Consider the following 9,050-nt stretch of genomic DNA (forward strand, 5'->3'; position numbering starts at 1 on the left):
CTGAGAGGTATTATGGCCTTGTCATTGAGAATGACAATGAGTTGTCAATCATTGATGATGACGACCCTGTGACCTATAATAAGGCTATGAGTAGTGTTGACTCAGAGAAATGACATAGTGCCATGAAATCCGAAACGGAATCTATGTATACCAACCAAGTATAGACTCTGGTTGAGGCACCTGAAGGTGTTAAGCCTATTGGGTGCAAGTGGGTATACAAAAGAAAGATTGGAGCAGATGGGCATGTGGAGACCTATAAGGCCAGGCTCGTGGCAAAAGGATTCAGACAAAGGCAAGGGATTGACTTTGATGAAACTTTTTTGCCTGTATCTCTGTTAAAATCAATTCGGATTTTGCTTGCGATTGCTGCTTACTACGACTATGAGATCTGGCAAATAGACGTGAAAACGGCCTTCCTCAATGGGAAACTTGAAGAGGAAGTGTATATGACACAGCCAGAGGGTTTTGTTTCCAAGGGAAATGAACACCTAGTGTGTAAGCTGCTGCGAACCATATATGGTTTAAAGCAAGCTTCTCATAGATGGAACATCCGTTTTGATGAGACAATCAAAGAGTTTGGTTTTATCAAAAACATAGATAAACCATCTGTCTACAAAAAGGTTAGTGGGAGCGCGGTAACATTTGTTATATTATATTGAAAGAGGAGACATCAAGAGAGTTGACACACATAACAACGTAGCAGACCCACTCACAAAACCACTTTCTCAAAGTCACTTTGATCGTCATAAAGACAAGATGGGTATTAGATACCAGAGTGATTGGCTTTAGTACAAGTGGGAGATTGAAAGAGATGTGTCCTAAGTCCAATCATCTATGATGATTTAGAAATAACTTTTATATAATCTGTTTTGATTTCATTGATATTAATAAAAGACTTGTTTTGGTTTTATTGCAGGCTTTATCTATTTAAGTGTTTAAATAAGATATACCATAGTTTAGAGTAAAGCTTTTTTATGGATTATGACGAGATCATAATAATGAGACCTAAAAGATGATAACTCTAAACTTAAATATTTCCTGGTCGTAGGATTACTAACTGGTAATTAGTAATCCGCAAAGATCGGTACATACTATGCTTGCTTCATTATGAAGGATGTCTGTTCTCATAGACATTTGTGTGGTGACACTATAGCTAGTATGTAAGTGCTTATTATAGAATAAGTTCACTGAACATGACTCACACAGCTGAACAACTGATGGAGTTCACTCACGTGTCAGCAGTTGTTCACATAGTGATAGTTGTACAAGTATCCTTAGACTTGAGGTCATCATAGTCATCTTGTGTACACTGAACTATGCTTTGGTTTAGTTCTTAGTCTCCAGGGACAATTATAAGGGCTCTAATGGGTATAAGAATTTATACACGAAGATAGTGTATAATCAATAAAGGATCTACCCCTTGCAGTGAAGGAAGAGAATGTTCAATGCTGATCCACTTATGCTAGTTCAGGAATCTCTGGCCAGAGTGAATGAAATTAGAAAGGAGTTTCTAATTTACATTAAATAGAACTAAGCATAGTGAATGGGAAAGTAATTGATTAAATAAGATATGCTTGACACAAGTTCCATGCCTTGTATTTAATCGTGATATTGCAGGGTAGAAGGAATTGATTGTACGGTAACTACTCACTGAATAGGTTCTTGTTATTCTAAGCAGTGAATTCGTATTATCCGGATAGTCGCGATATGCTGAGAAGTATCCCTCACGATGTAGAATAAATATGATTAATTTATTAATTAATCATATTTAATGAATTAGAGAATTTATATAAATAATGATAAAATAGTTTTATTATTATTTATTTCTACTACCGGCTTAATATTGAACCTATAGGGTCACACCATTAAAGAGAATGATTTAATGGTGGAAGAATTAATTAATAATGGCTGGTAATTATTTATTTGTGAAATAAATAAATAATTAGTAGATTTAATAATTGATTAAATGAGATTTAATTAATTATAAATTAATTAAGAAAAGTTCTTAATATTATTAATTAAGAATTCAATTTTGGAAATTAAATCAAGTGAGAGAATTATTTTTCTAAAGTGTTTAGAAAAGGGATTAATGATTAAAAGGTATTTTAATTCTTAGTTAATTAGTTCATAAGAATAATCAATTAAAGGGTTAATAATAATAATATTTTATGGAAAATTTTCAGCTAAAAATTTTGCCTATAAATATACTATTATAAACCCTATTTGCCTCAACCCAAATAATTAACCCTAATTCTAAAGTAGAACAAGAGGGAGGCAACTAATTCTCTCGACCTCTTCCTCCTCCATCACATTGTACTCTTGGTGGATACCGATGGAGTGCTTCACACTTGAGGAGCAGCTGCTAGGGATTTCCGTTCATCATTCTTGGATCTCTATTAAAGACCTCCATCTTTCCATTAACGTAAAGCTTCCTTAAGGTAAACATACTGAACTACGAATTAAATATTATTTTTCGCATGGATCCTGGGAAGGGTTTCAATTTTTTAAGATTTAAATTTACGTTTTCGTTACGTTTATATGCTAAAAACCCTTCACATGCAGTAAGTGATAAGGCTCAAGAATTGAGGATTCAGTTTTGCTCTTGAATGAAGATTTTCTTTGTTTTGCCTTTTTGACATGAGTCACAAAGACTATCAGAAGCAAATATTGATTTTGGCAGTCTTCTCACAAGATCTTTCTTTACTAGCTCATTTATGTTATTGAAAATTTAAATGAGAGAGTCTCTTGTGCGAATTCCAGCTTTCTTCAATTGATGCCCTGCTTAACTGACAGATTGCAGAACCATCAGAATTTGTTAAATGTCTGGCTTCATATATGTTACCATGTCTGTAACCTTTCAGAACCACTTTTCCTGTAGAATTACTTACAACTTCACAGTGTTCTTCAAAGAAATCCACATGATAACCTCTGTCACAGATTTGACTCACACTTAGCAGATTATGTTTATGTCCTGAGACAAGAGCTACTGTTTCAATTATGACATTCCCAAGATTGACATTTCCATATCCCAGAGTCTTTCCCACGTTGCCATCTCCATAAGAAACTCCTGGGCCAGCTTTCTCCACAAAGTCTGATAACAGGGCTTTATTTCCAGTCATATGTCCTGAACATCCACTGTCCAGAACTAGGATTTTTTTTTCTGTTGCCCTGCAATCACAAAGACCACTATTGATTAGTTTTAAGGACCCAGACTTGCTTGGATCCTTTGGGCTTGTTAAGTTTGTTAGCATTTGCAGCGGATTTAGTTTCAGAGTTTATGCTAACATGCTTTTTATCGGACTTTATATCAAACTTTGCATCAGAATTTACACTAGAAGGAATTACACTAATTTTCTTTAAAGAAGGTTTTATTTCATAATAATCATAGTACAAACTATGATATTCCTTACAAGTATAAATAGAATGCCATAAACTACCATAATGAAAACAAGGATTTTGTGGTTTATACGTAACAGACTGACTCCGAACTCCTGATATAGGAGGTAAAGAGTTTATATCATTATTTTTCCTACAAAAAGAAGCAAGATGGTTATAGTTTCCATAATTATAGCATTTCTTTCTAGGAGCATTAGGAACATGCATATAATTATTACTTTTATTCACACCTTCCTTTCCATTCCTATTTTTCCTAGATTCCTCTATCTTGTTCAAATTTTTAATGTCTTTCAGCTTATACTTATGCTGCTTCTTTGTCATTAAGCCAATGTTTACCAAAGCTGGTTTATCCTGTTTCAATTTGTTAGAAGTTGACTTTTCTTTTAGAGTCTTTCATCTCTTCAGAATCAGACACAACAGTTTTTGCAACAAATTTAACAGGATTTACCTTTGGCTTTTCAGTCTGTTTGATAGCAATTAGCTTAATTGGCAAAGCCCCTTTCTCACTTTTACCATCTTTATAACCTAACCCCTCTTTCTAGTTTCCACTACTAAGAATATTCTGAGTTGTTCTGCCTGAGTAAGTCCAAGTCCTGATGATTTCTCTTTCTTTTTCTAATTCAGTTTTTAGATAAATATCTGGTTTAAGCAATTCATTCTTAACATACACAACATTATCTCTCCCTGTCTGAATAGTGTTCATCTTGACTAACTCTTCTTCAAGATAGCTATTTCTGTTTTTGTAATTTAGTTTTTCAGATTTTAATATTTCATTCTCTAAAGTCTGATCTCTATAGCTAATATAAATGTTTTTCAGAAATAATCTCAACTCAGTAATATCTTCTGTATCAAAAGCAAGAGTTGATAGAGGTACCTTTAGTTCAGCAGCATCAGAACTGCTATCAGCATTTGCCATTAAGGCATAGTTCACCTCTTCTTCAGATTCTGAAGTGTCTGCCCAGTTTTTCTTCTTTGTGATAAGTGCCTGACCTTTGTCACCTTTTCCTTTCTTGCAATCAGGAGAGATGTGGCCTCTTTCACCACAATTGTAGCATTTGACATTTGAGTTATCTCCTTTGTCAGACTTTCCACCTTTGCCTTCAGTCTTTCTGAACCCTTTCTTGTCAAAACTTCCACCTTTCCTGGAAAACTTCTTATCCTTTCTGAATTTCTTTTAGGCTATCTTTGTGATACCCTTCACCATAAGAGCACACAGTTGCATCATCTCTGAATCAACATAAATTTTCAGGTTCTGAATCATCATCATCAGAATCTGATGACTCTGAATCAGACTGTATGATGAGAGCCTTTCCTTTTGCCTTCCTAGAGATAATTGGCTTTTCTTCAGTCTTTAAAGCAACTGTCTTAGACTTCCATCCATGCCTCTTCTTTCTTTGCTCCATCTTAAGTTCATAAGTCTTGAGCATCCCATAGATTTCATCAAGAGACATATCAGCAAGTTCATAGTTGTCTCTTATTGTAGTAGCTTTCAAATCCCACTTTTCAGGAAGAGCTAGTAGGAATTTTAGATTTGAATCTTCTAGATCATATTCCTTATCCACTAGTGTTAGGGCGAAATCACGCACTAATATTCACGCAAGTATACGCGTTCGCAAGTAATATAGAATACTTTCTAGTTCGTTCCCTCAGAGACTCAGACTAAGTTATTGTCTAATTAAACTCACTCACCAATGTATGATTACTTCTCAATGTTAAGATAACACTTAAAATTGTTGATTAAATATTAACTATAATTAACTACTTAATTAACCACTGAACTAACACTTCAATTTATCAATAATAAAACACTCATGAGATCACAACTTCATTATTACTTCCTTCTATAACCATTGTTATTACCTTTAGCATGTGACAGTGATGATATTAATCGAATAACACGAAACTGATAAAAGCCAACTTTCATTGTACTAATACCATTCTACCAAGCATCCACAATTAAGATAGAAGTTGAATAGTCATCAATTATGTTGAGTTCCTATATGTCTACAGAAATTGACAACACAACGATTTAAGCACAAGTTATTCCTTTTGATTACATAGGGCAAATAAAACTGTTAGAGTTACCCACTAATCATGCACAACGTACATGAACCTATGCTAGCATGGTAAGTTCTAAATCTCAAGATCCACCGTCGCTTCACAAGAGATTAACACCCTATCTTATATGTTCACGACGCACATAAGACGAATACGCACAACCAATACTAGATATCATGCAATCATCACACACTAAAGTATTAAACAATTAACTAAAGAATTCCATAATAAATCCGTTGCAACCCCATGATCACGATTAGCCCATAATAGAACTTATCGCCATCATGGGTTCATATGAAATCATGATAAACAAACACAAGAAAATAATAACTAAACTAATTATATTAAAATAGAGTACATCACAAGAGTAAATAAGTCAAAGCAAGAAAACTAGCATCCAATGTTACAACGAAACAAGAATCACAAGAATATATGCTTCCTCTTCGTTGCTGTGTGCTAAATCGGTCTTCTTCCTTATCTCCTTCGCTTCTTGCAAAACACAATCTAAAACATAATCTCCTCTTAATTCTCTTTGAAAAACGTCTCAAATCTACCTATATAATAGTCCCATAAAACTCAGATTACATAGAAGTTGGAAGCCAAATAGAAGTAGAAGTCTAAAATAATATATCTTTTTCCCCGACCCTGCGCGGCCGCTCAGCATTTCTGCGCGGGCGCGCAAGGCTGCTGCGCGGCCGCTCAGCATTGCTGCGCGGGCGCGCAGGACCCTACTAGAAAATTTCCAGGTTTGCTCCGTTTCTTCGCCGTAATCTGCCCGTTCTTTTCCTCTCGCAATGGTGAACACATGCCAAGGCTTATTCTTGATGATTCCTTCTCCGAAATACAACTAATACCCTGAAATGCATAAACACTAGAAAAACGCATCAAATACACAAAATACTTGATTTCAAGACACCAATTTAAGCCATTTTAAGACGTTCTAAGTGGTATAAAATGCCACTTATCACACCCCCAAACTTAAATCGATGCTTGTCCTCAAGCGTCACAGACTCAAAAACAAATAAAAATATGCATGAATGCAATCTATATAAAAATGCAACGATCCCCCTTACTACAATTAACCAACCAAATTGCCACGTCTCAACGAATGCAGTTAGACACTAAAGATCAAGAAACTCATGCAAACGGACATACCTCCAGAAACGTGGTGTGTGCAAATGCTTAACAGATATGCTTTGGAACTAGACCAATTACTATGACTAGACTATCCTCAAGGCAATCCTACGATTATACAAAGAATAAAAATTCTAGGCACAAAGTGATATACAACACTACAAGAACTCTGGAGCTTACTACGGAATCGTGCTTTTTATTTACAACTCAAATGCTTATTTGACCGTGCAATGAGTGAGGTCCACAAAAGACTTATACAATGGTATCCATGTAACGAGCGTTAGGTTAGCGGATCCTAGACTCTAAAAGCCTTAGGTCACTAGGCACAAAGTCCCCTAAGAACTTAATAACTCGAATACCAAAGAGCCCACTCTTGATCAATTATGCAATTTTTTTTTTCTCTTTTTCTTTTCTCTGAGCAAGTGCGTTTCGCTCCATCTTGCTCAACCCTAGACTACTCGCATAACATGCGAGCCGGCTACTAGCCATTTGACGCCTAGCCACAACTAGCAACAAATTCCATTTTTACTCCATTTTTTTTCTTTTTCATGCCTTTACCACTAAGAACCTATTATCAAATTCTAAGCATAATAAATAGATTATCCTCGAAAATAATCAGATCATAACAACAATCTAGTCCTTAAGCATTCTCTAAGACTTAGTGACAATACAAATGCTTCTAGCATGCATATCAACCTACACAACTTAATATCACTTTAATGCTATCACTACACTCGCATCAATATCACAATTCAGTCGATAAATCATTGCAAAAGGGATCATGGTATATGCATGAGCTATATGATATGACAAACAACTAAAGCTATATAAAAAAAACTATATGGCAAAAATTATGCAACTATATGAACTAACTATCATGAATATGCAGCTATATGACACACACAAAATATTCCTTAACTACCACCCCCAAACTTAAAATCTTCACTGTCCCCAGTGAAGGTAGTAGAAAGGAACACAGGGTATACCTACTCGGAGTCATCATCATCATCACCCTCAGTGGGTGGAGTATCAGGCGGCGGGTATGCAGAGTCCTCACCAAAAACTGGCCACTGGATATCTGCTCCAAGGCCTCGAAAAGCAGTCCCTAATGCAAGGGTGAGCTCCTGAGCAAACCTGCTCTGCGTCTCATACATGGCATCCATCCGCCGTGAAAGCCTCCTATACTGGGCATCACCCATCCCAGCACCCTCCTGAGCTCTCGAAGAACCAGCCTCACCACGCCCTGGCCTAGCCATAGTAGCACCTCGTGCTGGACGCCCTCCTGGAAGACGATAACCCAGCCCATGCTCCTCAGGCTCACCACCGGTCCACTCCTGCATCCCATTCAGAGTGCCAGAATCTATCGGAGCTGCTGGCAACTGCAACTGCTCATGAGCCGGCCAGTTCACTCCTACTGCTCGGCATAGCTTCGTAACCGTGGATGCATAAGGGATGTTCATATGCTTTGCTCCCCTCAAAAACTTCAGAATTCCTTGGTAGATAAACTCACCAAGGTCCACATAGTATTCCTCATTCAGAATTCCCCACAACAACTATGCTCTCTCAACTGTGACCTCGTGTGCATGTGAAGAAGGCAAAATATTAGCACATATAAATGCATTCCATGCACGGGCATACCTGTTCATGGCGATCGCCGGAAAGTGACGATACTCATTATTGGCTGGACTGCGGTTCCAAACTGTGCCCGGTCGACAGAGAGTCGCACAAATCAAATCCAAGTCAAAGTCCTCAGCAGTCTTTTCATTCCAGTTCTCCTCCTCGGGCTTCCTCTCTCGCTGTCCAATCACACGGCGAATCGCCGCAGGATGATAATCAACCGTCAGCCCACGAACTACAGAAAACCCATTCTTTTCAGCCTTCGCGTTCGCGTAGAACTCGCGAACAACACTCATCGGTACTGCTTCGGGTGACTTACAAAAAGCTATCCACCCCTTCTCTGCAATCATGGGCAACAACTCACCATCCCTCCCTGATGGTAAAAACCCCCTCTCCTTCAGAATCGGCTTCCCCAACAGCCTAGTGTACTCCTCCTCCGCGGCTCTGTCAGTTAACCGAGGCCTTGCAGCAGTACCCCTTGATGAATCAGCAGTAGGAACTGTGCTGCTGCTGTCAATAGTGCGTGCTCTCTTGGGTGCCATTGATTTGTGAATAAAAGTGTGTAAGAACTGATTTTTGATGTTTATGAGAGGGTTTAAGTGTAGGAAGTTTGTGGGAGATATGTGGGATAGGTGTATGTATATATAGGGTGTGGAGTAGGTTAAATTAGATTAGGAGTGGGGTTGAGGGATAAAATCATGGGGTAATGGGAAAAGAATTCGTGGGTTTATGGGCTGTGATGGGTTTTTTGTGTGTTTTTGTTTTTGTTTTTTTTTTTTTTTCTGAACTGTAAAAAAAATTTTCTGGAACTGGACCCCTGCGCGGCCGCTCAGCATTTCTGCGCG

Source organism: Apium graveolens, chromosome 10 (assembly GCF_009905375.1).
Source record: "Apium graveolens cultivar Ventura chromosome 10, ASM990537v1, whole genome shotgun sequence".
Classification (NCBI taxonomy): Eukaryota; Viridiplantae; Streptophyta; class Magnoliopsida; order Apiales; family Apiaceae; genus Apium; species Apium graveolens.